Source organism: Cydia amplana, chromosome 7 (assembly GCF_948474715.1).
Source record: "Cydia amplana chromosome 7, ilCydAmpl1.1, whole genome shotgun sequence".
Classification (NCBI taxonomy): domain Eukaryota; kingdom Metazoa; phylum Arthropoda; class Insecta; order Lepidoptera; family Tortricidae; genus Cydia; species Cydia amplana.
Window position 1 is genome coordinate 14,694,065 of NC_086075.1, and position 25,670 is coordinate 14,719,734.

The window sequence follows — 25,670 nt, forward strand, 5'->3', positions numbered from 1 at the left end:
CTTCCACCGAAAATTGGTTTGAACGAGATCTAGTAAGTAGTTTTTTTTTAATACGTCATAAATCGCCTAAATACGGAACCCTTCATGGGCGAGTCCGACTCGCACTTGGCCGCTTTTTATAGAAAGCATCACCTGAACACCCATCATATGAAAACGAAGTGTTGGAATGACCCTTGGATGCCTTGCCCCGGACACGGACAGTTCTAGGGTGAGTCATCCTTTAGGTATATTGTGATCATAAAAAGATCTGAAATGACAAGTCAGCCATATTTTGTCGACGGCCAAACGAATCCGATTCTGATTTTAATTTCTTGTTCAGAGACTGTTATGGATTTGACCTGTCCTGTCTCTTTGATCTGTTTGAAATCCATAACAGTCTCAAAAGATTTTAACAGAAAATAAAATCAGAATCAGTAATAACAAAATACAAAATAGTTACATAAATATTTCAATACAAGTATCCACACTTTCCTAAGTATCGCACATTTCTTAGTTTGTACCAAACAACATGACGAGTAATAGTTTTTGGGATCATAATAATAAAGCAGGTTTATGATACCCTGTAGATAGACTCAATTTTCGCTTTAAATTAATGGCTAGTCGTAACCTAAACTGTGCCACTGACTTAACATTGAGAAGGGAAATCATTTTATGGAGAATCTTTTAAGTGCCTACTATCTCTAATAATCTTTTCGATCCATTATTCTGTGAGGCATTGTTGTAATTGAAGCGATGACGACGAAACAAAAGTCAGCTGTCACTGCCTCGCGTAGTTCTGTTTGTCAAAAAGCTTGACAGTCAAGCAACTTGAAGCGTTGTCGCGTAGACATCGCGATATGTCTGACATTTGTGAACATAGAGACATTGTAGCAGCATCAAACAAAGAACAAGTTTAGTAATAGTGACAGCGGAGAATATGCATTAGGTAGATTTTGAAGCACTTTTCGCTGGGAACATAGTGTAGGTAAAGTCAAGGAATTTTATTCCTGCGCTACTTCGTACCTTATCACAGTGACAATCGATATAAAATCCGTTAGGGATGTCATATTATTGTCACTGTGACAGGTTACGAAATGGCACAGAAATCAAATAATATGGGTTCTCCATCTCCAAATCAAGTTCCAAAACTTTTTGCAATCAAAAGGTTAACTCTACCATTCTTCAAACGTAACGAGTTCACATCAATGAGTGATAGCTGAAACTTTGACAGATTCCACCAAATCTAATTCGTCATTGCCATTTTGGGAACTTTAAATGGAGTTGACGTAACTCTTGCAGGCAACAGAACTTGGCGGAAGTTCAAAGGGCCCGATTGGACCGGGAGATAAGAAAACACATTCCTTATTGAGTATTCGAATTATCTCGACTGTGTTGACACAGTTGCGTTTCGGGGGTGTGGTGCAAGATTCGGAGAGTAGCGGGTGGATTGCACTTGCAATGAAATGCATGCAGTCGGTGCCCTAACATAAGTAGGTAATTTTCTATACAATAGTTTGGCGACGTTGGTACTTAAGTTGAGATTTAAGTTGATATTTAGGAGTAAAATGGTTGTAGCAAGTTCCCAGATTGACATAATAAAGATTGCAGACCTTTGGATGGAAGCAGCAAATCGGGCTGCTTGGATGAGAATTGGAGAGGTGTATGCTTTTTTGTTTATTCAGAAGGAGTCCTATGGTAGCAAAGTCAGGAAATAGCACACTTTGCATTTATGATTCAAAAATGGTGTAGAACTGTGACTGTCATATGTATACCTTTTAAACTATTTCAGTACTTATATAAACAACGTTCATAACTTATAACTTGTATCCACGTGGTCCGTAAACGGCCGTATCGGCGTAGTATTTACCCAGCGCTGATTTGTTACAACAATGAAGGGTTCACCCTTCACCTAAACTGCCACCGAAAAGCGCTTCTGGCTAATTACAATCGACTCTTCTACAAGAATTCTGGAAAAATACATTTTCTAATCTTGATTTTAGAATACAATAATTAAGATTTTTGAAATATAAGTAAACTTGGTAAGATAAGGTTGCATGATGTCTTAAAATTTTTGGTCAATGTGAACCATTTGTCTCTTTACTTAATTATAATTTCAAATCAATAAGGCCTATTGTTAAGTACTTTTAAATAAGCTCTGGTGTGCTTCTTTAATAGGCTACATGACTAATTTTCATTTATGGTATCAATCGATCGGGTTTGTTTTTAGGATCAAATGTCTATATGGGACCCATTGCATTAAAGTAACACAAAAGTCAGAAATTGTAGTCAAAGGCCGACAGTCGCACTTCACTCGCGAAACGCCCTATACAAAACGGCCAGAGGCCGTGACGTCAAGGTCTCTGGGAGCCCATCTTGTAGTATGGACAAAACAAGAAAATTGCGTTTTTGTCGGTGAAATATTGCGTTTATGTATATAGTTGCTATACAATATTTTTTTGGATGAAATGTAAGGAATCGAATGGTACCCTCACTTTTATCGTTTTTGGAAGTTAAAAAAAAACTTAAATTTTGAAACTTTCAGGTCCTGTATTTTTGTAATTTTTCAATATTTTATTTTAATATCCACATTATTGTGATAACTTGCTCGTTTGCTATCTATTTTACTAGATTTTGTTATAAAATTCAACATGTATCATCATCCCTATTAAGTTATTCTTTCCTAGGCCTTAAAGCACAAATTAGTCACAAGAAAGTGACAGAAGGCAACGTGGCTACCATATGGTAGCCGTATGGCAACAATATCGCTAATTGCGTTAGTTAGGTAGCGGCAGTGGCGTAACTAGGGGGGGGCTGGGGGGGGCACGTGCCCCGGGCGCCGTCCAAGGGGGGGCGCCAAAATGGGCAAAAGACCTCACATAGAAAATGGACCAGCCAAAATGTAGGAAACAGTCAATTTTTTTTTTTCGCGACTTAGGGGTTGGTCTCATAGTAAAAATTGCTCAGTATAATCCCAAAACCTCCCTGGCAACGGAAATGCAGTTATTTTTTAGCCACCCTGTGCCCTGTATACAGTGTGGTCCAAACCTTGACCTCCAAAAAATTTTTTTAGAGTCCTCGTCGTTGGTTATCAGAATATACCCCATGTATGTTAGCCGATTTTTCGTAGTTTTCGAGTTTAACTTTTAACTTTTGTTAAGAAATTCCGGGGTGAAGCTTTGCGTTGCTTTTATGCCTTCTAATAATTGTTCGTGGTATTTGCACTGATAACATGAAATAGCGTTAGGGAAGTGACCCCATAAAATAATAGTAGAAATAACAAAAGAGGATTTTTGTAATGAATTACTAATTTGGAAGCTTTCCACCTCAGTTCCTTTAACCGGCGACTCTGACAAATTATGACTATTAAGTATCACTTTTTTTTAGGGTTCCGTAGCCAAATGGCAAAAAACGGAACCCTTATAGATTCGTCATGTCTGTCTGTCTGTCTGTCTGTCCGTCTGTCCGTCTGTCTGTCCGTCCGTATGTCACAGCCACTTTTCTCCGAAACTATAAGAACTATACTATTGAAACTTGGTAAGTAGATGTATTCTGTGAACCGCATTAAGATTTTCACACAAAAATAGAAAAAAAACAATAAATTTTTGGGGTTCCCCATACTTCGAACTGAAACTCAAAAATTTTTTTTTTATCAAACCCATACGTGTGGGGTATCTATGGATAGGTCTTCAAAAATGATATTGAGGTTTCTAATATCATTTTTTTCTAAACTGAATAGTTTGCGCGAGAGACACTTCCAAAGTGGTAAAATGTGTGTCCCCCCCCCTGTAACTTCTAAAATAAGAGAATGATAAAACTAAAAAAAAAATATGAGGTACATTACCATGTAAACTTCCACCGAAAATTGGTTTGAACGAGATCTAGTAAGTAGTTTTTTTTTATACGTCATAAATCGCCTAAATACGGAACCCTTCATGGGCGAGTCCGACTCGCACTTGGCCGCTTTTTTTTTCCAACTCAGCCAAGTGAGGATGCTGATTTTTTTTAGCAACTGCGCCGTTTGTAAAGTATTATGTTACAAAAAGAAATACTATTCAAAAAAGTTCAATAGTTTTTTTTTAAATAAATAATTGCTTCACCCCGGAATTTCTGAACAAAAGTTAAAAGTAATAAAAATCATAATTCGAAAACTACGAAAAGTCGGCTAACATACATATTCTGATAGCCCACAGCATGAGGAATCTAAAAAAAAATGTTGGACGGCAAGGTTTGGACCAACCTGTATAACACATGCCGTGCCAACATCGCTCGTTCTGTGATACTAGAATGCCGTGAAAAACCTGTGTCAGGTATTGAGAGCATTCTATCCAGAGTTTCGGTGTGGGATCGGGAGAATTTAGTCCAATTCAATCCCACCAAGGCTCAATTTTGCGCGTTTACCGCTAAGAAAACCTCATTTTTCAAGGCACAACCCTTCCCATGTCAGGGAGTATTGGGAGCCTCGGTGTTGACATCTCCATCAGTGACGTCCAATAATTTCGTAGCCACCTTTCTGGGTAGGCTGCGCTCGTATCCAAAAAACTCGGTGTGCTCAATACGCGGTGTGCTCAAAAGGGAGGCGATACTTTACTCTGGGGCAGACAGATCCATAGGCGTACCCACGGTGGGGCAAGGGGGGGCAGTCGTCCCACCCTGGTCTCTGACCATAAGCTAAGAAACTCTGTTTCAACCGTACCCTGTTACAACGTCCCCAGCCTCCGCTACTTCTGCCCCACCCCTTAAAAAAAGAAGTGCATAAGTTTTAAAAAGGTCGGCAACGCGCATCATGTAACGCCCCTGGAGTGTAGACGTCCATAGGATGCGGTGACGGCTTACCATCAGGTGTGTCGTATGCTTGTTAGCCACCGATGGACTAAAAAAACACTTTTTTGTCTAAATCAAAAGTAAACTTTAATAAGTAAAAAGTATCCCTTTCGTTAGTTCATTTCGTTTGGGGGGGGGGCGCAAATTTGGTACCTGCCCCGGGCGCCATATCCTCTAGCTACGCCACTGGGTAGCGGTTGTGTTGGTTTTAAGATCCACTTAAAACTGAACTTTGGACTTGTCTGACCCTCATTTTACTTAGCTAAACCCAGCCTTAGTGTTCTCATTTAGTATGCTGTTTTCAAACAACGGCTTTAGTCAGGCTTTTCATTATTTAGGTAGGTATACATTATACAAAACTGACAAGAAGGTAAGTGTAACAAACAGTACGTAAATTGTGCGTAATTGTACGTAAGTTGTTGTTGTACGTAAAAATATGGAAGCATTCTTTTCAAACATTTTAAAAGTATTTCCTTATTCTGTCGAAGATAAGAAGATCGCAGAAGTAGGTATTGGAAGAACAAGCAACAACGGTTGCACTCCGGGAGTGCCGATAGAAGTGAAAACTCACCTCACTATGTTACCGACGCCCGGTAACACGATACGTACGTTTAGCGGAGGTATTCTATTTATTTATTATATATATTATTATTAATTTATTATCATTCTCAAATAAGATCACACTTTTTCATTGACATGTTTATTTAAGTACATACTGCCATGACAACGTCAAATTATTTGAACATAGGTAAAGAGTCTTGAAAAGGAGTCGGCAACATAAATGTCAAATAACATTTAGTTTTTCTTTATTGATTTAAATGCCATTTAAATTATGAGTGGCCACCTTACGGAGCTTACGGTCACGTCGGTTACGGTCACGGTCAAATCGTCTTACGCCCCTTACGGTCACGTGATCGCCTTACGCTGTCTCGAGTTTATAATTTTTTCCCCACCTCAAAAAGTGCCCAGCGCCGCGCCGCTAAAGAAGTTTTCACTTCAAAATAAAATCTAAAGTCACGTGATTTTTTTTTATCGTTCGGAGTGGACACAAGAAAATTTTGAACTGGGTTCCTAGGATATCGAGCGACCATAGATCAAGCGTTATTTGCAAAAATCCATATTAATTTTAACAAGAATATATCATTACCAATTCGCGGTACAATAAGACAATAACGTCCTAGTCAGTTATTGCTAGCCCGTTATACTTGCGAATTTTGTTCATGCAATTAATGTTTATCACATTTAATAAGAGCTAATTTAATATGTTAGTAAACTCTGAAATTGTTTTCAAGAATTAATAATAATAACAGAGCGAAGAATACAGTATTATTGAAAGTACGTAATCGCTTTAACATATTCAGAACCCACACACATTTCTACGTAACTATGATAAATACTCGAACCAATTGGATTAGCCAATAAAATATTTATATTAATCCGTGCCAGCTGATAAGCAATATCCGTGACAATCCAATAGATAGCGGTTATTTACTTAGATAACAAGTTACTTGAAATAAGGTATTGGAATAGTTAAGTAGTGACTCTGAATAATTATTTTATCGCTGTATCTTGGTAGTAAATGCATCGCTATCCGCATTTAATAATGGCTAAGTTCTCATTCGTCCAGAAATGGATGATTCCCGGGTAATACCTAAACCAATTTTTAGTATTTTAATTTTGTTTTATTTAGTTTTTAAAATACGTTTAATAAGTTAAAAATTATTTACCTAACTACTTTTCAGGGAAATAAAGGCTATTTTTTTTATAAGTTCTCATTAGTCAACTTCAGACAACTTGTTTTTGTAATTATATATTTCAGTTAATAATATGTAGTAACAAAGCGTAGGCGTAGAAGTTTTGCATGCAAAACTTTAACTCGTTCTATTTTCTTTGTATAACAATTTTTAGCAACGAGAACTAGTACCAGACATGGATATAATTCATTCATTTATTCATTCATTGACTTCGTTTGTATGGGAGCAACTTTTTAGTGACTTAAGGAAGAAAAAAACAATAGGTATGCGAAACATTTTGGCGTCTGTCCTATCTGCGTACAATTTCACAAAACTGTATCTACTTTTTGTCTTTTGGTCTTGTAACACAAGAAAATACCTAAGTTCCGTACCTGAGAGGCATAACACTGTAAGTGCCATTTTAGTAATTTTACAGGAGAAGCGATTTTGTGTCAAAATTTGTGTTACAAGAATTTTCGAACAACATAAAATGACACACAAGAGGTTTATGTCACAGTTTTTAAAATTAATCAACAGAAAATATATTAGACATTATTATGTGTTACTTTCAAGTTATCATTTTGTACTTATAAGATATATTTTTCAATAAAACTAAAAAAACTACACCACATACAGTATTCTGCTTCTAAGCTTATTTCAAATTCGAGGAGTTACAGTAATATTAAAGGTACTTAACGAGATTGAAAATACTGCTATATCATTTTTATAATATTAACAAGTCAGTTTAAATGCAAATGACCATTGTAATCAACTTAAACTGATTATAATATAGAAATTTTAAGTTTTAGTCAGGACATACAGTAAAATGCCTTACAATATGCCTAGCATTATAGTGTATGTGCACTCAGAACCGTAAACTCTCTGGACATACCTTAAAATGAACCTAGTAGCATTTTACTGTATTTCACTTACATCAAAATGTTTCCCAGAGGGTTATACACTTACAGTAAAATGCATTTGAAAAACTTGGAATTGGTAGTATTATCGACAAATATAGTTTTATGGATCGATGGAGCATCAGAAATTATGTACGATAATGTAAAAAACCGAAAATCTCAAAAAATGGACTTACAGTGTTATGCCTCTCAGGTACGGAGTTATCATTAGTTCAAACTAGTAACAAGCCTCGTACATCAGGCACTTGCCCTTGTTTTCGTATGAAAACAATTCGTCAAAGCCTGAAACAGCCCCACTCCGTACACAAGGAAAAATGGAAGGCCAAACAGCCGAGCAACGAGTTAGGTTATAACAAAATCCAACAAAGGAATGATTAACCGTTTTCCACCCCTGGCTCATTCAAGCAGCGCCGATATTGAATCCGTTAGACGGCGTAAAAATGAAAGTTTTCCTCTTTTTCTTTTGCTTACGTTTGTGGCATACGGACGGTGCGGTCGGCTGGCTACAAAAAAAAGTACAATTACCTAATAAAGTAATAAAGTACAATTACCTTTTTAGATAATTAAGGTATTTGAAGGGTTCGAATACATAGTTCATGTACATATACATATAACGCGTGCGTGAAGGGTCAGGTAATCAAAAAGTGCAAAAATTCACAAACTACACGGTATGAAATAAATACGTGTGCATCAATTGTATGTCACTAAAATTATCACATTTTACCTACTATAAGTACTTACCTAATTACAAAAAGTAATTAAATAACGTTGCAGCCAATATATCTTGAATTAATTGTGTACAAATTCAGATCAAATGTACCAAAACAAAAGTGAATCATGACTGTATTTTACAGACCAATAGCATTGGCTATAATCCACCGGAGCCATCCAAGTGATGTAGATTACAACCAATGTTATAGGTTGTTTCCCGTACTACAGGACTACCTCTTACCTCCGCCATAGAGGAACGGCAGTCTAAAGCACAGCGCATTTCACTTAAAGCGCAAGAAATGAGTTTAGTTTAGTTTCCCAAGAAACTCCCCTAAAGTGCACTAATTCTCAGAAATTGTTAAACAAACTCCGTACACGTGTGTCCGTAACAACAAACTCGCATTCGTGACACAACTACTGTGGCAGTTTTTCCCTAGTTAGTTTCGAGTAGTTCAAAATGAATGACGGTCATTTGAACGCCGTGACAAGAACGCCGAGCTAATGATTTCCACGGCGCGGGATTCTAATGATGTCGTTTCAGGTTTTAATGACAACGGTGCAGTTTAATGATATTGGGGATGCATGTGACAAATCGAATATGATTTGTTATTGGGATTGGTTTGTGATTGTTTGTGAAATATTGTTAGACCGCCGCATAATAAACCTTTTGTGTTGCTTTATGAGTCAATAACTTGACATTTGATATGAAATTAGGTATTACAATTCAGTTAATTGACTTTAAATAGGTTCACTTGTGTGTGGTTAAGTAGAACTTACAGCACGAGATAAGTAAACGATTATTATATTTTTAGTTACAATAACATTAACGCAACTTTCCATGTCTATATCTCAGCCGCGAAAGCTAAAAGACCTATCTTTCCCAACCCTTATTACCGTATGCTTTTGTACCTATTTGTTTTTTTAGTAAGTATATGATATGTATTTCAATTTAACTACTATACCTACTTTTGGCAGCGTTTCAAATTCAAGTAATTTATAACCGGTCTAACTTTAAATAAGTTTCCCGAGCAAGTTTCATACAATCCGCCGTATGATCGATCTCACCGCGATCTCTCTTTATTCTAGAACATAACCTTGTGGGAAATCAATGAGGTGAACGTTAAGTGGCTCATCTGTCCTTTGATGCAGTCTTATTGGATCTCAGGTTACCTACAGAACAAATAAAATTAGCTCTGCATATTAAGTTTCGCTTCGCAAAAAGACAGGTGTACACACTTCACCTGGCTAGCACATGTTCAGACGCTTTAAGTTTAATTCGAGTTAAATTTAAAACCTAGAATTAAGTGCACGTTCCGACGGTAAATAAGATTTAAGTTATTGCGGAAATTTAAATAAATTCCACGGTTAAACTCCGCTAGGTGGAACGGTATTTCATATTAAGCGAGGATCTTTTTATTCTTTGTACAGTAATTTTCTCTTATGACACTGTGGTTGCTTTGGTAGGAATATTATTGTAATAATGCAGAGTGCCTACGTTTTGCACTAAGGTAAGTATAATGTAGTTTTTATTAAGTTCATGCAAAAAGAGAAATACCTGTCTACTACATTAAACCTAGGGAAGTATCTATGTAGGAATTTTAGGTAGGCAAGTGTTTTCAGCAAACTATCAATTTCAATCTCTTTATTATTCAATTTAGACATTAATATAATGCACCTATAAATATCAAAAAGTACCGTTGTACAGAATTCAAATTAAACATTCGAAATATAGAAATGATCAACTGAGTTTTTTTTTCATTTCTTTGGGTTATATTTGTCCTTACGTTTAGATAAAGATTTCCAGTATTTAAGATAGTGTATTTTTAGCTTGTAAATTTAAGCATAAACACGGAAATCGAAGGAGCTAACCTCTAGTAGGAATAGTACAAATAATTGAACTAGGCAAGCAAACTAATTACTATTTCAAGGATCAATCTTAATACCAGGGGATTATAGTCTAATTTTGATTAATCCTCTAACTCAAAGCGGGTTATAAATATTATTTAAACAGTGGATTCATTTCCTTCCGTACCTAAATAAAACCGACCAGTAAATAAAACAAAAATTTTAAACACGAAACTTTCTTGAAAGGCAAGTTTATTTGGAACCTCAATTAATATTACGGAGGTATTCCAGGCTGTATTACAATTGCTTACCAATATCCACAATCTTTTTGTGAATTTCTGCTATTTTTAAGGAAGTAACATGTAAATTTTCAATCAGAAACAAATATTATCTATCTATCATTTCAGATCCGTCGTGCAAACCTTAACTGTGACCATTACCTTCTGAGAGCGCACTTAGTAAAGAAAGGACTTAGTACGAGGAACTTCGCACATTGATCTGTCTGTTCCTATCTCTGTCGCACGCCCATGATGCCGGTGGTTGATGACACTGTGCGAGCGGGACAACAATATAATCATGCGCGGGCGATAGAGACAATAGAGTGCAGGTTAAGGTAGGAAATCCTTAAAAATATAATGGATTGCTTGAAGAATCGCATGGCCTGAGCCCGTTAAGCGTTTGAAAGAACTCCCCAGTACGGCAAGATAAGGGGCTTAGTGAGTTCCCTAAGCTGATTATAAGGAACTGAGATTTGATCGATTTGTCGATAATTCTGCTTTAAGTCACTGTAAATCACACCTTTATCGCTTGTTCTTGTTGCCGTTACAAATATTAAACCTGGTTCATCGTTCATAAATATACCTACTGAAATTTAATTATGATTTTGCACGTGAGTTGTAGATTTTTCGGCAGATTATTTTAGTTTTCAGACTTAGATCGAATTTAGATAGTCTTAACACGTCATTAGGTGCTTTTCTAAAGGCACTTACAATTGAAGGGATGTTTACAAAAACAACATAACTGACTATACTGGTTGACACCTGAAACGATTAACAATGTTCTTAAAAAAGTGTCAACCGCTCTAAGCAGTTATGTTGTTTTTGTAAAAAATCCTATAGCGCTACCTAACCGACGCTACAGAATAAGAAACGTTCATACCGACGTCAATATTGACCTTTAGAAGAATCCAAAAAGCACTGTTTCTAGGCATACGTACATCGTCCACGGCGCCTAGACACGAAAGAAGGAAAAACAGCCTTAAAATGACGTAATATAAGTTAAATTTACAATTAACTCGAAGATTCAAAAATTATATCAGAAAATTTACACAGAACCGTGCGCCCGTTTTCGGATGCCATACCCATCAGATTACAACAGGCACCAATAAAGAGTCAAATCAGAACACCATACGCCGACCAGCCCTTATTCCCCCTATAAATTACACAGGGTGTTTATGTTTAACGAGTGGCACGCACGCACAGGTCACTTTAATGACATAATTAAAAATCCCCAGTCCAAGGTAAATCTCCCGTGGGATTTGGAGCTTAATCCTTACAGTAAACCGGACAAGTTGCCCCGGCTTGCTAATCTTCTGAGCCAAGTTATGGGAGGGCGAAGTTACGTGGACCGGTGTACAGGCGACGGATTATTAATTAACCTGGCAAATAAACGTAATCGCGGTTTATAGTACACCTTGTTAATTTTTGGACAGAAAAGGACAGAGTCATGTATATTTTATAAAGACAGAGCACACCGAAACAGGGTATTTAGTTACGTTATTTTTATTAATTGCACGCTAGATGGCGCTGATTCGCGTTGAAAAAATCCTACATCGCACTATCAATATTTAATTTTTAAATAATGAACTCAGCCAGCCTGAAATACCTATTCACAAATATTTAGATTCGTAAGACAAAAATAAACAACCGAAAAAAAGCAAGGATACTTTTTTCGTACCTAAAAGAACATCGTTTATTTTTTACTATTAAGCGGCCCACTGACTATCAGGCCGCCGGACGATATCAGCCTGTCAGTTGTTCGGAACTGTCAACTTTTTGTTCTAACTGATAGGCTGATGTCGTCCGGCGGACTGATAATCAGTGGGCCCCTTTACAGTCGAGTAAATAATTAGTCGGTACAAATCAGGGATGTTGCGGATGCCGATTTTTTGACATCCGCGGATGCGGATTTTTAAAGGCTCACATCCGCGGATGCGGATGCGGATGTCAAGATAGGTACATAAAAAACGTCAAATATTACATTTTAGTATTTTTTATTTCAAAAAACCGGCCAAGTGCGAGTCGGACTCGCGTTCCAAGGGTCCCGTACATTAAGTCCCACTCACGCTTGACTGCTCATTTCTAATAGGTTTTTTTGGCTAATGACTAAATTACCTAGCAGTCTAGCTAGTACTTACGCCGATGCTAAGACGTTCCTGTACCAACCTGTTCCACATCCGCATCCGCATTAAACTCCTCGTCGATTTTATGCGGATGCGGATGCAGATGCGGATGTTGAAAATAATGCGGAAGTTCCGCGGTTGCGGATGCGGATATTCGCAACATCCCTGGTACAAATCACTGCCGGTTTTGTAGGTTCCAAGTTTGTGAGTAATTTCCACAAGCATAAATCTCTCCCTCCTGCAACTCGGACCACCGACCAACACAAGCTGGCCAGGAAACTACAGGTACGAACGTGGAGTAATGAGTTTTGTTGTTCAACAGTTACTGCCGGATTAAGGGACATGCCTGCTGGTCTACTGCAAATATTAGCGCGGCGACGCTTTGAGGCATATCAATGTTTAGACAAACGTGAAATGAAGTTTTCATTATTAATAATTTTCTGTGTACAGTCAGCACCAATAGTTTAGTATAGTATTTGTGTTCTGTGTACAATAAAGAGTTTATACATATACTGGATCAACCAAATCTTGTCAGTAGTAAAAGGCGGCAAATTTGAAAAATCGCGGGTTAGCAACACTGTGTTCGAATAATTCCAAAATCGCGTGTCATCTGTGTGTTATCTGTGGAATGTGGATCGTGAATGACAGCCATCATCTTATTGTTTACATTCTGAATCGTTTCTATTTCAAGAGAAATTTCTGCTGTCACCATTAAATAGGTACCAAAATATGCATGACCTCAAGCAAAGCTAAGGTGCCTACAATGTACAATCATACTCGTTGACGGTAAACATTACTAAAATTTGAGGTTATGATTAATTCACTCGAACTGACGTATGAAGGGCGGAAAAATAAACACGTTTTGGTTCGATGTACATTGCTGCTTTTCCTAGCGCAATTCTGCTCTTTGAGTGTTACATGGTGTTACCCTACTTTAATTTGCAGTACATTGCTACTGACAAGATTTTGCTTGACGCACACATACATACATAGTAGCGGATGAAACAACGCGCCAGATGTATCTGCCATCCCCTAAAACTTCTACAATTCTCGTTCAAAATTATAGTTACATACAGGTCGACCTAATAAAAGCGTGTTAATGACCTTATAGCTAAATATAGGTATGCTCCCTACACTACATACTTGCAACCCCTCTGGTGTTGCAGGTGTCCATAGACGACGGTAATTGCTTACCATCAGGCGATTCGTCTGTTCGTTTGCGCCCTCTATGATAAAATAAATTGTCCCAAAGGAATTAATTTCTTGCCCACTCAGGTCAATAGGGTATAATATCTATCCTAAAAAAACTACATATTGTATACCTAGATCTAAATCAACCATGATTAAAAAGTAAGTTATTATTAGGCAGCAACTAACTGCCGTATTCGAACTTCAAGATATTCACAAGAGACGACACGTACTAGATCCATTCTATATACGTTATAGTTTAGATTTCAACTAGTTCTCTTTTGCAGCGCAATTCGGGCAACCAATGTCACTTTTACGATAGATCGTGTTAGATATCTATTAGATGTGAATTAGATCTCTAAGTAATATCTTGTGGAAATCGTTCAAAAGTATCTCCAGAATTGCGGAAATGTCAAATTTGACAGGTTAGATCTTAAACATATCGTTATCGTATCTTGGCGATGTCTAATAGATATTTATTACAAAATCCGAATCGGGCCCTATATTTAGGAATTAGCTATGATCAACATTTATCGTGCAGAACATCCGTAAATTATCGAGCGGCCTACACAGTTCAAACAGTCGAGAGCCGGTGTAATTTCCCGATAAAATCATGTCCGCAAACAATTAAGTGTGCCATGGATAGATTGCTATTCCCTAGACGATCATACGGCCGAAGAATGCTATCCGATCGTGGGTTCCTGATGGTTGGACGAGACGAATTGTCGGAGTTCCAGTGCCACAAGACCTCAAGATACATAATAAGTTCTGCACAGATCAGAGGACGCAATTTCTATTTTAGGAAGACAAAATTAGGGCATGCTCCCGGGAATTCCCGGTTCTTAATTTCCCGGGAATTCCCGGGAATTTTGTAGTGTCAAAAGAACCGGTACTGAAGACCCGGAACCGGTACTTCCCGGTTCTCCCGGACCCGTGTTTAAATTACCTTTATATTGCTATTTTGTAGCAAGTAGTCATAATATATATGGCGTTATTCATAAACGGCTACTAACTTAATCAGTTGATGATCGTCGTTATGCCATAGAGAGGGACAAACGACGATCATCAGCTGATTAACTTAGCAGACGTTTATGAATAACGCCGATAGTATTTTATCTAGGTGCATTAAGTAGCATTTAAATATGTTGGTTTGAAACGGAGGACACAAATAACCCGACGCGGATGACGGTCAATTGTAAAAAATAGCTGTGTCGGCGAAGTCCGAATAATATTTCGTATAGTCAGACCAAGCTAAGTTGGTAGCGATTTTGATAGCACAGACTGTGCAAGTGTTATTTTAAACGTCAAATTCTTTAAATTTTGGCGTTTACTTTAGCAGCGACATAAGCGGTTGCTGAAGTAATAGCGCGCGGCTCGGCCACGATATTGAGCAACTTGCGACGGCGGCAGCGATAACCATAGGTTGGGGTGAGATACGGCGATTGGACCTTTCGTTCCCACCTATGGTTGTCGCTGCTGCCGCCGTCGCCCGTCGCTGAATGTCGTGTCCGAACCGTAGGTGTTATACCGCCAATGAGAGTAAGCTTGCTTAGCAGCCGACAGAAAAGTTGGGAGAGCTAGACCGCACCAATCACATGGATACTAAGACCGGCATAATTAATCGGGACGGTAGCTTGGGTCCAACTGGAGGATGTGAATGTAACGTTCTGGATTTTGTTGAAGTGTCTCTTAAAATTTGGTCAATATTTGTATTGAATGTGGGTAATTTCTAGAGTCGCGGCGGATGATGTTCATAAATATGGGTAGGAATGGTCAGTCTCAAAATGTAGTCATGGGTTAAATTCGTATTATAGTGATTTCATTTATGGCATTCAATAATACTTATGAAATTGTAATAATTTATATAGAATTTATTCATTCAGAAGGATTGTAATAGACTTAAAAAACGAAGTTCTTAAAAATTATTATATAAATATCCTAAGAACCGGGAAGAACCGGGAATCCCGGTACCGGCCGTGCCCAGAACCGGGAAATGAAATTCTCGGTAGCGGAACCGGTACTGCATGCCCTAGACAAAATACATTCACCAAACCTGACAGGGAAAACGATTTTAAAATAAATAAAAGCTTTCGTAGGCTGTGATTATGTAACGCGTTAAGAGGTAAAATATGGCTCTCCTTAAAATTTAATGTAAATAGATACTTAAATACAAATGAGATATATAGAGCGTTTATTAAATAACAACTCTTTAGATTAGAGTAACAAACGCAACAAAAATATCGTTAGCGCGATGTAGAACTTGTAAAAGTGACCGTGATCTGTTCAGCGACATCTATCGACTTATTGAGTGAACTTTTAAGTATGAATTTATGGACGCCAACACACGAAGTGGTCGATCTGAGCTTTGGATTAGTCGGTACTCTGTAATCGATTGGCATTTCACTGAAACCCACAATATGAAAACATAGGTGTTTCAGTTAGTTGCGTGATCGCGGCGATAAAAAGCTTAATCAGGGCGTTTGCTACAACTGCAACAACATAAAGGGCGTAATATGACACGTGCACGATATTCTCTGAAGAGCAGTCAGCTATTTTTGTGAAAATTGTTACAGTTGTTCATGCAAACGTAAAACAGGTGGGTAAATGCTACAAACAAGGGATCAATGGAAAATCAGGACATGTTAACATTTTTTTTTTTTTAATTGCTGTTATTTTCATTTAAGAAAACCGCCCCAAAGAACATCGAATACTGTTTTGGCTATTTTTACTTACCTCAAAGAAAACAAATACCAATATTGATTAGAAACGATTAGGCATTCGCGTCTTAATAAGAATTTTAGGTACTTCATAAACGTTAATGTATCAAATTAAGGATTTACAGAAACCTCAAAGTGCAATCTTTACAAAATTTTCAACAAAACGCCGCGCGCTCGTCCCCACAAAGTCCCGTTACGCTCTCCAGGGTCAACTAAAGCAGTTTACCCCGACATCATAGTACAATGCCGTAATCGCCAGTGACGAGCCAATGTTTGTTTGGCTAATGGTTTAAACGCACTCAGAATAAGTGGGATTTCTGAACGAATATTGCGGCAGTGCAATTTGCCCGGCGCTCCGACCTATTAGGATAGTAATAAAACTGCAAGCCTAATGGATGTCTAAGTGAGGTAATAGCCATTCCAATTAGGATGAGCAAGGAAATTTTACTAGTTATAATTAAAATTATAGCTACCCTTTTATATGTTAAGGAAACAGCTACCTACGTACTTCAAGATATGTCAGGCATGATTAAACTTCATCTTAATTTCTGGATATTTATTTTTAAACAAATAGTTAGTCATTATATTTGTTATGAACAACAAGCTGATAAAATTCTTCATTATGAGAATGGGGAAATGACTACAACTTTTAAGTATCTTTTTAATTTATTTCCTGAAGAAACGGTCTTTTGTACCGACTGTGTCGTGGGCATGTTTTCAATTGAACACATGTATTTTCCAGCTTGTTATACAGAGTTTTCCACTCAAACATTCAGTTCCAGAAAGTTAAAGCCGTTTTCCATTTACAATATTCCGAGTTTGCCCGAGTATTCTAACTTTACCAATAATTTTCGAACACATAACCATAAAAATCCTTAAGCCTTATTGGAATGTCACCTAGTTTCTGTAACTGGGAATCGATTGTACTTATTTAAATTTACCAAGTGAAGTCGTTTTGTCATGCACGCGACAAAATATTTAGTCAACCGGCCGCGATTACAGACATGCGACGCGCTAAGCATTTCACTTTGTTCACTCCAATCCTTAGTTGTTTATTTCTTTCCTTAGTCATGAAACAACTAGGCACTTTTGAAATATCTCAAGAATGTGAAGTACAATGCATTAATAGTTTTAAGTCTCCATTTCGCATTAGTAACTACAGGGCGGGGAGCGGGGATATTTCAGCGTGGAAAATTGAAATCCAAAATGGGAGTTGATTTAGTTATCTGATTTAAACCATCTTCTAATAATTGGTTCCAATGATAGTATGTGATTACAGTAATGTTTGTCTGGTATAATTAAGCTAATAGAAAATTAAAAAGTTTTATCCGAACTTCAACATATACCCAATCATGAGATTCATGAGTAAGTAGCATTGGCATGAGCTCAAATTGAGAGTTAATAAGATAGAAGAGAAAGCCAATTACTTTTCAGCCAAGTAACGACTGCAAAATAGCTGTGAATCTTGTCGCGCCGTAGGCAAACCCAGCTATTGTTACCAAAACAAAACACAGTTGTATTGTTAAGATAATTTTACGCATGACAGTGTTTTAACCGCCGGGATTTTTCGGTGCTAAAACAAAAAACTGGCAAATAAACAAAAAAATCGGCTACCCTGTTTAATTTAGCGGGGGTTGTCGACAAAAACGTTTATTCCGCTGGGCGTTTTGTTGACCGAACGTAACAACATAGGAATGCATTGTTCCCGTTAGTGTCCCAGCTCCAGCCTGCGGCAGTAGCTGTAAAAAGCCGATATTCTCCCCAACCTGACTCAGGCGGTTTATTGGGCGAGTCACTTCACTCCACAATCCAGGCCAATGACTCACGTAGATAACTTTGCAAAGTATATTTATTATTGACTCAGAAAAAATATATTATCGCCTTTGTTCGAGCATAATAAACTCGCGCTGTCGCCCTAATCTAGCTGTTTACCAAGTTTTTGCACTCAAGTGCAAAGACAAAAACTATTCATTAAATAAATTGAAGACAACGAATTTAACTTGGCAAAAAGTTAGTTTCGAATGGATTCCATTTTCGTCCTAATCAATTTCAAGCCAACTAAGCGAAAGTTTCAATTCGGCAGCCATTTGAAATTCTCCGAACGAGTGGAGCGTATATATCGAGACCTCATAAAGTGCTTGTTTTTGTGTATAACCCCCAAAATAGACTAGCGCTTGTTATTGACTGCTGCTCTGACCTGCTTTCATATATAATTTTGCCTCTCGGGATATTTATAAAATTGTTGTACGGTACGGTTGTACATAATTGATGAATGAGTTTTGTATTCGGTACCAATGTTTAAAATGTCACCTACGACAATTTTAACTTAGGGATACATTCATAATTTTCCAATTTCCATTTTTTTTTAATTATACATACATACATTGATAAAGAAAGCCGTATGCCAGTAATAAGCAACATATACGTTACAAAAAGGCAACAGGACACAATCATCTCAACTTAATCAGGTGCCACATAACGCCTGCGCTTAGCGTGATAAAAACCATTCGATATGACACAATTCCAATTTCGTAATCGTAATCAGACAGATCGATAAACAAAGTGTAACAAAAGACGGACAAAAAGGTCACAATTTACAGGTGTATAATAAATTTGGATAATCACGGGTAAGGTCCCGCTGGGCCGGTTGGGTCGAGGCGCCTTGACGGATATAAACATAAAAAGATGTCTGTGTGTCTGCCCACGCGGCTGTTAAACTTGGCCGGTTTATAGTTCCATTCACGGTACGGTTTGACCTCTGGAGGTTAGGGGCTTGGAATCTCGAAGTTCGTCTGATAGCTAGCTGGGGATTCACTTTATAGTATAGCGCAATTAGACCTGTGCGGTTTATGCGCAATGTATTGTAGAAAATGGGAGAACGTAATAAGTGGCATCAGGGACTTAGTTTGGCTAAGTAATCTAGAAAAACACTTACATAGTCCAAGTTTTAACGTTTTACTCTGAGAAAACGGTACTCGTACAGTTCTGCACTTGCCAATTAGGTACGGGGCACTAAAACCTCTTGTTTATATAAGTAAAGATAGATTCTTTTTTAACCACTGAAAAAAATCGTTTCAAATTTGTTCTTGTAACGTTATCATTCGTTCACTCACATTCGGATGACAACTGCTCTGCATTACTGTTGTTGCATTACTGCTGCGGCCTTAACGCGGGCGCTGTCACTGTGAAGTCAAATGCCTTATTGGTTTAATGAATGACGTTCGTAGCCACATTACAAGAATGTTCAATCTCTCAAGTTACTCATTTTGTCAAGGAAATTGACAGCGGCAGCGCTCGCGATAATGTCGCAACTCGCAACAGTAATACAATTGCGGTTGTAATACGACCATCACCTTTAGACGTATCGTGATGCAGAACGCAGTTTCCATTTATTCTAATTATGCATTAACCATTTTACGTGTAGGAGTTATCTTCAATTCGATTCTCATGCAAATCTAAATAAGCACTTTCGAAAAACATGCCCAGTTATTAGAAAAATAAATTGTATGTAAATCATCTGCATAAGTTAGGTAAAAACACGGCTGACCCATTGTTTCTGACAGGGTATCATTATTTACCGATTTTGTAAGTAATCATTAAATTTGATCCAGTTCAGTGGTTGGGTTGAACCGATCGAGGGTTAATATGAAAATAATAACCATCGATTACCCCTCATTATGAGAAAACGTAATTTGCTTCCCTGACGCGTTCAGGATGCTCATATAAGTACGTAATTACATAAAGCGGTTCGGTGTATTACATGAATTAATGATATAACTATGATTTTTTACTTAGTATCTTTCTTTACACCTGTCATATAAAAGCGTTTATAGGTTACAGTTACAGCTTACGGTGACCCCGCATTAGTAGGGCCCTATTTATCCATCCATATCCATTGCACCTAAGCCGGTTAAAACTTATAAGTACAATTGTAGCTTGCAGCATTACAAAATAGGATCCAGGTAGTTTGTAAACAAACAATCTGCATGGTATTGTTATTGAAACACTACTAATAAAAGACAAGTATTCAAGCTTTTTGCGTTATATCGCAAGTAAAGACATATCAATTTAAAAAGACGCGACACTTGTGATTCTTGTGTTGTGTTGTGCCATTAAAGTAAATGCTGCCGTGGACTTTTTATTTGTTTTGCCGCCGAGCGAGCTTTATGTCTCGTATTTTAATTAACTCTTTAAGTAAGCAGGTTATAATTTTCGCACTAGGTGGCCTGTTTGGAATTAATATTGAAAAAACATGTGAATGTGAGAGACAGGAAACGTTTAACGTCTATGCAAATTTTTTAAGTAAGTTAATAATGCAAAATATTTGGCTTAGAGGTCAGCCGAACATAACTTTTCGAACATAATTTTTAGGGTTTCGTACCCGAAGGGTAAAAACGGGATCCTTATTAATACAACTCCGCTGTCTGTCCGTCTGTCTGTCACTAGGCTGTAACTCATGAACCGTGACAGCTAGACAGTTGAAATTTTCAGAGATAATGTATTTCTGTTGCCGCTATAACAACAAATCCTAAAAATAAAATAAATATTTAGGTAATTGGGGCACCTATACTACAAACGTGATTTTTTGCCATTTTTTGCGTAATGGTTCCCTTCGTGCGCGAGTCCGGCTCGCACTTGGCCGGTTTTTTAGAATGGTGATTAATGCATTATTTATGTATCGTTTTACCTTTCAACTAAATTGGTATCTGGGTTTTTATACACATTGGACTGCGTTGCTTGTTGTACCTAATGTTTTTATTATTCTATGATTAATTAAAGTCAAAATGTGTAGCTTTTACGTCGATTTCTTATATTATGGTTTTAGTTCTAAAATTAATCTACTAAATGAGACTTTTAATGGATGCGAACCGCAATAACTATTACGCTACGGCTACGTACATACTAATTAAACTTCAACTCTAAACATTTGGCCTAACTACATAATTGGCTACATTTAGCCAAGCCAAAAGTCAAAACTGTATGTGGTCAAAATGTTTGAACTGGCGAGGCAAATTTAAACTAACATGGAGGTGCGAAACGGTGTGCAAATGAAAAATTCCGGGCATGTTCATGCTATGCTGGCAATTTGTGTCGGTCCAGTGGGGCGTTTTGCCAATTTAAAAAGTTGCATAGAAAAAACAATTCAGCTAGTTATTTGTTAAGTCTACGGATGATAATTTTCTAACAGTGAAGCTTCGTCTGACAGGAGTCCGAGAGAGATAGAAACATGATTTTCTCCTTCTCTTCAACTCATCGCTTTCCCGGTTCGTCGAAGCTAACTAACCGACTTAAACAGAACAAAGCGAAGTGTTGTCATTATAAACGTTATACTTTCAGAAATGGAACATTAACGATAGCATTGCCACACTTTGTCATTGCAAAAATAGATTGGCTCCGGCCAACCATTCGATCGGCTCTATGAGGCTATGGTTCCCTTTTAGCACTAATGTATGTACATTAGTCACTACCTACGTTCCAATTCTGTTTTCATTCACATTTCAATTGATATCAACATTCCAATATAGTTATTAGAGCTGGCGGCTACCTCGCACAACGTATCAGCATTGCGATACAGCGAGGAAATGTCGCCAGCATCCTTGGTACAATGCCTCAAGGGCCTATTTTAGATTTAAGCTAGTTTTTAATTTCTTTTAGTAATACACTGTATATATCTTGTTTGTAAATAAATCGTTATTATATACTTAGCTAAATCTTATTACGAATATACCTATTTAAAGTACAATCCCAAATGAAATCTGTTCACAAGCTACCATACTCGAGTAAATTAGAAATTACAAATAAGTCCAATATTGACTCGAAGAGTAACCGAGTGTTTGTACTCCGATGTGTGTGGTCCGACTGAGAGCGGCTATTAGAGCTCTTAATAACAAAATGTACCTATGCTTTTAAGGTTGTTACAAATTGATGATTTTTTACATGGGGTATTAATTTATTTCATGAATTATATACCTATTTTACCATATGTATTAAACAGTGTTTTATTAAAACCTATACATATTAAAAAAAAATAGGCTGGTTTGTTTTGCAGTCTGATTTAAACTTACTTATATGTATAATTATCATCTTCATCGGCAAGTCAATTTTGTTTCTAACATTAGAAGGTAAACGTACTAGTGCTCGACGCAGTACCAGTACAAGTCATCTTGAAGTCACTTAAGTCATTGTCAATAGAGGTGACAGCAGGGTGTCATCTATTGGGCATTAGCATGTCGAGCACTAGTACGTTTACCTTAGCTTATTCTTTTGCATCCCACAGACTACAGTCTGCTGCTGCTGAATGCTGTTACAACAGACTGTTACTTGTGCGAGTTTGCATACCTACAGAATGTACCTGTATGTATATACGTGCATATAACATTCAGTTATCTCAGTTGAATGGAAGAATCAACGCACTCAAATCAGCATTTGTCACCAGCATCGATTTGACACCAAATATTGACTCGAAGCACTGTTATTCTGTCGCTTGTCGATTTCAGGTCGAGAGCAATCGATGAAGCCTACGCTATCGATAAACTAATAACAAAAGAGGTACTTAAGGCTAGGCCTGCTCATAGTGCTCATCGCTTATCGATAGCGACAATAGCGAGTGGTCGCATCGAGGAAACCAGAATAAGTCCAAAATTAAACCAGCGATCGAATGAAAACTATTAACGTAAAACCACCAAAATATACTCCAAAATCTCCCAAGTATGGTCCAAAATTAACTTATGTATCTTTGTTTTGGCGTGACTATTATTTTAATGATGCAGTTCTGAAGCTGTTTTCATGTCATGTCTGCTAATTTCGAATAAGGTCAAAACGGGTGAATGTGGCTGGCATTAATTAGAACACTAATCAATGCGTAGTAAACAGGCCCCAATGTGAGGGCTAGTCACACTTATCCGTATTTGACCATATTTCGAGGCCACAATTATACTGGTTTTATGGACCCTATCCCATCGAACGGTGTCTGCCTAATAAGAACATCGTGAAATGGCCAACACCTACACGTCCAGTAAATCCAGAGGCCATTAGTATAGACATTATGTATGCAGGCTTGCTCAGCAGCGATAACACTGGTAGCTGTTTATGCTTACCTATTAGCTAGGCCTGCTGAGCGTATGTAACATAAGCTAAAAGTAATTATTAGTGAAACATATAAAATAGAAATTTTAACTAAGTTGTATATTTTTTTAATATAAACTCCAGCATTCCACGTAATTCCACCGTTGTCCCGTACAAACGTTATTCTGTTCCCAAAATTTAAAAATTGCTTAGAAAATTAATCATGGAATCTGAAAAAATACACTACTTAAAATGCATTTGTACTGGACAGGACTCGAAATCCTCCTAAATTCTGAATCCATTGCCCTATGTAGGAAGATTACAATCGTTATATTAAAATAATCCTTAAGCCATCTCAATTATGCCTCAGGTATTAGCCATTTATTCTGCCGACCAATTTAACAGAAATCTAAAGAAGCAATTTTTTCCCTAAATGATCACGACACGGCAGGGATGATCCTTAAAATTAAATAAAATTCCAGCTTTATTGTCGTCCGTGTTTTTTTATCAAATCACCTACAATAATGGCATATTTTAAAGATTACAAACCTATAACTATGCATAGATTACGGATACCGCAAGCAAAATAAAGGCTTGTAAAAATATCGATAAGCTATTTCATATTTGTGAGTAGGTTTCGCGGGGAGAGGTGGGTTATGAATGGAGAGAGAAGGTTTGAGAGGGGGGTGAGAAGGGATTTTAAGGCTAAGACTGCTACAAAAATAATGTATTCCAATTTAAAATGGAGCTATAGTAATACACATAATAAAAAAAAATCGATCCAACAATCTTCCAAAATCACCTTTGTATGAAAACCCCTCTCACCCCAAATACGAGGCACTACGGGGTGAGGTGGGTTTTCCTCTTTATCGTCAAAGTTATGAAATGGAACTACCCAAAATAAAATAAAAACTAAAATACAAACGTCCGCAACACTTATTATATACACCATTCAGTTTTCATATGTAAAAATAAAATGTTATCGAGGTTTGAATTTCAGTTTTGACCCTACTCACCCCATTTTACGGTACTCTCTCATCTTTGAGCTTGAGTTCGAGTAGCATCGAGTCCATCCGATTGTATTATTTTGCAAATGGACGGGCGAATAAACAAATATTTCCAATAAGCTTATCTTTTAAAAATCACTGCACCCGGGTTTTAATTTTAACTGAATTGCTTTCAGAAAGCATTGAAGCCTCGAAATTAAATTTTAAAATTCTTCATGTGCACTTTATAGCGTGAATGTTGGTAAATGTGTGAAAAATATTTATTGAATCAAAATCCATTCATTCGTTATTTATACATTTAACGTTCTAATGGCTGCAGTAATGTTGGCTGTGATCCTACGAATGTCGTTGACGAAAGGAAATTGACAGTGACAGTGCCCGTGTAGTAATGTTGCAACAGTAATGCAGTTGCCATCCGAATGTCACCTATTTCACCTATTTCACCTAATTTCCAAACCATACACTAAAATTGTCACCATTAGTAGTTGCACTAGTTATGTAGTAGTGGCAGAACTTTTTATGGCAGAATACTTACATGCCAAATAGATACAATTAACAAACAAATACGAACTTATCCTACACTACATTAAACTACCAAAAAGAATAAGTATATAAAAAAAATGTAAACCTTTTAACGTCATATACAAAATGACGTTTAAAAGCGTTCTAAAGATTTTTAGGTTGTTAACTATTCACCGGTTAAGCCGATTTAATCATTACTTTAGTTTAGACTAATCTATATGCAGCATTAGACGCAATTGAATCCTGCCTTAGATTAATCAAGCAATCCCTGCAACGGAAATCCAATTTCCAAAACTGAATTCAGAGCTCCTTGACCTTACAATCACGGATGCTAATCTTCCCAGCGAGCTGAAGTGCAAACCCGAAGTTTGCCGACTTTAGGTCTGTGTGCCGCGCAAACAGGCAAACATGCTAGGCAAACGAGCCTGCACCTGACGAAGCCGTTCGGATATTGATGCGGTTTACTTGGAGAATATGCATGGTAACAGTATATGATAAGGAGCAGTTTTACACCATCGATTTTTAGACAGTGCATGTTTTAATATGTATAGGGTTTAGTATGCAACTAGTTTTTAAATTAAGATGATGATGAACACTTAACAACTACACAGGGTGAAATTGGATAGAGTAACCAAATTAAAGATCTTTTTTTCTAATCTTAAGGATAAGTCCTCTTCGGTAAATAGGGCTTTCAATCATAGTTATCTACTAATAAACCCGTGTAGTCTATTAATAAACCGAAGTTTGCAAAATTTAGGTCTTTA

At 37.2% G+C, this 25,670-nt stretch overlaps 1 protein-coding gene and 1 long non-coding RNA gene across 7 annotated transcripts in view; both read right to left on the reverse strand.

Moving 5' to 3' along the window:
• Positions 1-3,785, reverse strand: part of LOC134649680 (uncharacterized) — an 82,089-nt gene extending 78,304 nt beyond the window's left edge. Inside the window, exon 1 of the long non-coding RNA XR_010096982.1 lies at positions 3,641-3,785. This is a non-coding gene — a long non-coding RNA (uncharacterized LOC134649680). The remainder of the gene's footprint in view (positions 1-3,640) is intronic.
• Positions 1-25,670, reverse strand: part of LOC134649537 (uncharacterized) — a 194,213-nt gene that overhangs the window by 160,215 nt on the left and 8,328 nt on the right. The gene's annotated exons all lie outside the window — the stretch shown is intronic.